The sequence below is a fragment of the Neolamprologus multifasciatus genome, chromosome 9 (genome assembly GCF_963576455.1).
Source record: "Neolamprologus multifasciatus chromosome 9, fNeoMul1.2, whole genome shotgun sequence".
Lineage (NCBI taxonomy): Eukaryota > Metazoa > Chordata > Actinopteri > Cichliformes > Cichlidae > Neolamprologus > Neolamprologus multifasciatus.
The window spans coordinates 3,335,853-3,341,852 of NC_140447.1; the positions used below are offsets into that span (position 1 = coordinate 3,335,853).

At 35.6% G+C, this 6,000-nt stretch overlaps 1 protein-coding gene across 5 annotated transcripts in view; it reads right to left on the reverse strand.

The window, feature by feature from the left end:
* Positions 1–6,000, reverse strand: part of LOC146510784 (protein NLRC3-like) — a 161,617-nt gene that overhangs the window by 132,879 nt on the left and 22,738 nt on the right. The gene's annotated exons all lie outside the window — the stretch shown is intronic.

The window sequence follows — 6,000 nt, forward strand, 5'->3', positions numbered from 1 at the left end:
ATTTCCATAGAGACCTGAAAATTTCCATGACTGTTCACTAAAGCCTGCTGTCTCTTACGGTGAAAGAATTTCATCGATACTCCAAATAGATTTAGAGTTACAAAGCGTTGTTTGAGGGCAGGTCAAGGCAGTTTTTGCTTCGCCTCTACTCAGTTATGGTGCATTACAAGTCAAATATCTTTAATAATTCATATTTTAATGATAAATTGTCAACACTTGAAGATTCCCCCATCTCTTCTGAACAAAACGGTGTAAGAATGACCATTCTAGCCCCTACGGTTAGGAAATTATGGCCATTTGTTTGGAGGGTAGTCCTCACTATGAGAAATAGACTGCAAAAATCCTGCCTCTCTGCTGCCTGTGTAAAAACGGCTGCACCTGTTTTGGCGGGAAAAAGTACACAGCCTCTCTGATTGGTAGATTCAAATTCAGCAGCTCCCATGCTGCTTGACTGATCTATAAAGTTGCTTCTCTCTCTTTCTGTGTGTGTTATAGTATTTCTGCATTATAGTATTTCTGCTTTTTATAGTATTCCTGCTAAATTATAGTATTTCTGCTTTTAATAGGATTTGTGCTTAATATAGTATTTCTGCTTTTTATAAGATTTGTGCTTAATATAGTATTTCTGCTTTTTATAGGATTTGTGCTTAATATAGTATTTTTGCTTTTTATAGTATTTGTGCTTAATATAGTGTTTCTGCTAAATTACAGTATTTCTGCTTTTTATAGTATTTCTGCTAAATTATAGTATTTCTGCTTTTTATAGGATTTGTGCTTAATATATTATTTCTGCTTTTTATAGTATTACTGCTTTTTGTACTATTTCTGCTTTTTATAGTATTTCTGCTAAATTATAGTATTTCTGCTTTTTATAGTATTTGTGCTAAATTATAGTATTTCTGCTTTTTATAGTATTACTGCTTTTTGTACTATTTCTGCTTAATATAGTATTTCTGCTAAATTATAGTATTTCTGCTTTTTATAGTATTTCTGCTACATTATAGTATTTCTGCTTTTTATAGGATTTGTGCTTAATATAGTATCTCTGCTTTTTATAGTATTTCTGCTTAATATAGTATTTCTGCTATATTATAGTATTTCTGCTTAATATAGTATTTCTGCTAAATTATAGTATTTCTGCTACATTATAGTATTTCTGCTTTTTATAGTATTTGTGCTAAAACATAGTATTTCTACTAAATGTAGTATTTATGCTTAATCATACTATTTCTATATATTACTGCCAGGTCCCCAGGCAGCCAATCCTCTGTGACGACTGAGACATTCAAATTTACAAATCAGAGCCTGCATGGCTTCCCAGCCAGCCAATCATATCTGAGGTCTGCTGTTTCTTCTCTCGTCATATCTCCGCGACGGTTGTACAAAGAGCAATGAAAATCGCAGTCAAAGTACACCAAAGTCCGCTGATTCACCCAGTGCAAGAATTATGCTTCTAGTCCACCTAGTTTTTGAGTTACACGACGTTTTGTAACTCCAAAAAACGGCGTTTTTCGCCTCTCACCGCGATCTAATTCTGACTTCTCATCACCCTATTTTCCATGCGCCAGCTCTCTTTGCCAGTGGCGCAGTTGGTAATGAAACGGATCTTCAGACCGAAGGTCGTGGGTTCGATTCCACCTTGTTCAACATTTTTTTTCACTACAAATTGATACAATATCACAGACCTGTAATTCATATTGATAATTTATGACAATTCTGCAACTTTTTATGATTTTGGCAGCTTTTCTAATATGGACCTCAGATTCTTGTTAACACTCCATGGCAGAAATACATACAAGTACACAGCCTGATGAATCACACAGAAGCAGTACCTCTGATTGGTTCAGCATTTTCACCTCTTATCAGCACAAATCTCAGCCTCTTCTGCTGTTTTTATTAGAATTTTAAGCTTTTTCACCGTTTTTCTGTTACGTGAGAACCAGTTTGGCTCAATGAGTAGCTGAAAAATGTCAGCCTCTTCTGCTCTTTCGGAAGAATTTCAGAGTTCAGCTTTTTCACTTGTTTTAAGCACAAATTTCAGTCTCTTTACCTCATTTCACAACAAAGTAGTTCTTCCTCTTCACCTCTTTTCTGCTAATTTAAGCTTCTGCTCCACAGTGCACATTTTTCTTCTTATCATATCTTTGCTTGTGACCAGAACTCATTTGGCTCAGAGGGTTGAGCAGCTGCCGTGAGACCCGGAGGTTCGAATCCTACCTGTGACAGTTGCCGCACATGTTCCCCGCTTGCATGCGCAAATTCTGGTTATTCACCTCTTCTGCAAAAATTTTGGCCTTTTCACCTCTTATTAGCACAAATCTCAGCTGTTTTCAGAAAAAACTCTTTTGAGCACAAATTCTGCTGATTCATCTCTTTTCAGTGCAACTTTCTGCTTCGTTCCATCTTTTCTGCAGAAATTCTTCTCATTCACCTCTTTTCAGCACAATGTTCTGCTCCTTTCCATCTTTTCTGCAGAAATTCTGCTGATTGAACTCTTTTCAGCAAAATGTTCAGCCTTTTCACCTCTTATCAGCACAAATCTCAGCTGTTTTCAGAAAAAACTCTTTTGAGCACAAATTATGCTGATTCATCTCTTTTCAGTGCAACTTTCTGCTTCGTTCCATCTTTTCTGCAGAAATTCTTCTCATTCACCTCTTTTCAGCACAATGTTCTGCTCCTTTCCATCTTTTCTGCAGAAATTCTGCTGATTGAACTCTTTTCAGCAAAATGTTCAGCCTTTTCACCTCTTATCAGCACAAATCTCAGCTGTTTTCAGAAAAAACTCTTTTGAGCACAAATTATGCTGATTCATCTCTTTTCAGCAGAAATTCTTCTGATTCGCCTCTTTTCTGCAAAGTTTTCAGACTTTTCACCTCTTATCAGCACAAATCCCAGCTTTTTCAGCTGTTTTCAGCAAAAACCTCTTTTTAGCAGAATTCTGCTCATTTAGCTTTTTTCAACAGAAATTCTGCTGATTGAACTCTTTCCAGCAGAATTTTCACCTCTTTTCAGCACAAATCTCAGCTGTTTTCAAAAAAACTCTTTTGAGCAGAAATTCTGCTGATTGATCTCTTTTCAGCAGAATTTTAAATTTTTTCAGCACTTTTCAGCACAAATCCCAGCTTTTTCAGCTGTTTTCACCAAAAAACTCTTTTCAGCAGAATTCTGCTGATTGAACTCTTCAGCAGAAATTCTGCTGATTGCACTCTTTTCAGCAGAATTTAAAATTTTTTCACCACTTTTCAGCACAAATCCCAGCTTTTTCAGCTGTTCTCAGCAAAAACCTCTTTTCAGCAGAATTCTGCTCATTCACCTCTTTTCAGCAGAAATTCTGCTGATTGAACTCTTTTCAGCAGAATTTTCAGAATTTTCACCTCTTTTCAGCCCAAATTCTGCTTATTCACCTCTTCTGCAAAATTTTCAGCCTTTTCACCTCTTTTCAGCAGAAATCTCAGCTGTTTTCAGAAAAAGCTCTTTTGAGCAGAAATTCTGCTGTTTCATCTCTTTTCAGCGTAAGTTTCTGCTTCTTTACCTCTTTTCAACAGAAATTCTGCTGATTAACCTCTTTTCTTCAAAGTTTTCAGCCTTTTCACCTCCTCAACACCTTTCAACTTTTTCAGCTTTTTTTCAGCAGACATCTTCAGCGTTAAGGCATCCACACAGCATTTTCGCAGGAAATGCAAATTTTTCTAGTTCTTTATACTTTATTATTGTGTGGATGCTTTAAGGCATCCACACTATTGTTTTCCTGTTTCTCTTTATTCTTTATACTTTATTATTATTATTCTAGTTGCCACTTTTTGTACTTTTTTGGCACTTAACTACTTCCACAATTTTCAGCCGATTTTCACCGTTCAAATTTTAAACTATTTTGCTATTTCTGCTAATGTGCGCTATGACTTTTGCTATTTTTTGCTATTATACTTTTTAAAATATTAAGCTTTTTTCCTTTAATTTGTCCCATTGAAATGAATGGAAAACTTCCGCAATTCTGCTAAAACTTGCTTGTTTTTGAAACTTAACTACTTCCTCATACTTTCACCTAGAACAACCATTCAAACTTTAAAATGTTCACAAATTATTGGGCTATTCATGCATGATTCAGCTTTTTCATATCTGTTACCGTTTTCATCTTATCCCTCTTTAAGTTTTGAGTTGCAAAATTGTGATTTTTCACAAAATACATGGGTTGTTATGGTTGCTATGCAGTTGGTTCTAAGTGAGCTGCTGTACCTTTGGCAATTTTCTCTTCATGTCCGAACAACTTCTTGCTACTTGCTCAATTTTCACTAAACTTCCACAAATTATACATCAAAACGTAGGTATTTTTGCTGGCTTTCAGAAAATGTCATTATCATTGTTGTGGGATTTATAGAATTTTGTCAAATCTCCTCAGACCAACACAAAGTCTGAAAACACTCCATAGAAAGTCAATGGAAAGTTTGTTCAAAATCACCGCTTGATTTCTGTAATGAGAGGCATATTCGAATCGTCATATCTCCTTAACGAAGCGGCGTTAAGACATGAGGCTTGTCCCGATATATCTTCAGACACTCCTGACGCTCACAATTCAAGAATTTTTGTCTCACCTATTACCGTTCTGAGATGAGTTAGACTTGTTTGAGGGTAGGAAATTCGTCCTTCGCTCAGATTTCTTCAAATTTCAAACTCTGGAAATGAGGCAATTTTTTCTCTCGTCATATCTTTTTAATGGATTTCCACAGAGACCTGAAAATTTCCATGACTATTCACCAAAGCCTGCTGTCTCTTACGGTGAAAGAATGATATCGATACTCCAAATAGATTTAGAGTTACAAAGCGTTGTTTGAGGGGAAGTCAAGGCAGTTTTTGCTTCGCCTCTACTCAGTTATGGTGCATTATAAGTCAAATATCTTTAATAATTCATATTTTAATGATAAATTGTGAACACTTTAAGATTCCCCAATCTCTTCTGAACAAAACGGTGTAAGAATGACCGTTCTAGCCCCTACGGTTAGGAAATTATGGTCATTTGTTTGAGTTTAGTCCTCACTATGAGAAATAGACTGCAAAAATCCTGTCTCTCTGCTGTGTGTGTAAAAACGGCTTCACCTCTTTTGGCGGGAAAAAGTACACAGCCTCTCTGATTGGTGGATTCAAATTTAGCAGCTCCCAGGCTGCTTGACTGACCTAAAAACTGGCTTCTCTCTCTTTCTGTGTGTGTTATAGTATTTCTAAATGATAGTATTTCTGCTTTTTATAGTATTTCTGCTAAATTATAGTATTTCTGCTAAATTATAGTATTTCTGCTTTTTATAGGACTTGTGCTCAATTCTAGCATTTCTGCTTTTCATATGATTTGAGCTTTCTGCTTTTTATAAGATTTGTGCTTAATATAGTATTTCTGCAAAATATACTATTTCTGATTAATTATAGTTTTTCTACCAAATCATAGTACAGTATTTCTGCTTTTTATAGTATTTATGCTTAATATAGTATTTCTGCTTTTTATAGTATTTGTGCTTAATATAGTATTTCTGCTAAATTATAGTGTTTCTGCTAAATTATAGTATTTCTGCTAAATTATAGTATTTCTGCTTAATATAGTATTTCTGCTAAATTATAGTATTTCTGCTTTTTATAGTATTTGTGCTAAAACATAGTATTTCTACTAAATGTAGTATTTATGCTTAATTATACTATTTCTATATATTACTGCCAGGTCCCCAGGCAGCCAATCCGATCTGAGGACAGACATTCAAATTTACAAATCAGAGCCTTCACGGCTTCCCAGCCAGCCAATCGTATCTGAGGGCTCAGGCATTCAAATTTGCATATTGGGGCCTTCACGGCTTGTAAGCCAGCCAATCATATCTGAGGGCTCAGGCATTCAAATTTGCATATTCGGGCCTTCACGGCTTGTAAGCCAGCCAATCATATCTGAGGGCTCAGGCATTCAAATTTGCATATTGGGGCCTGCAAAAATCCTGTCTCTCTGCTGCATGTGTAAAAACGGTTGCA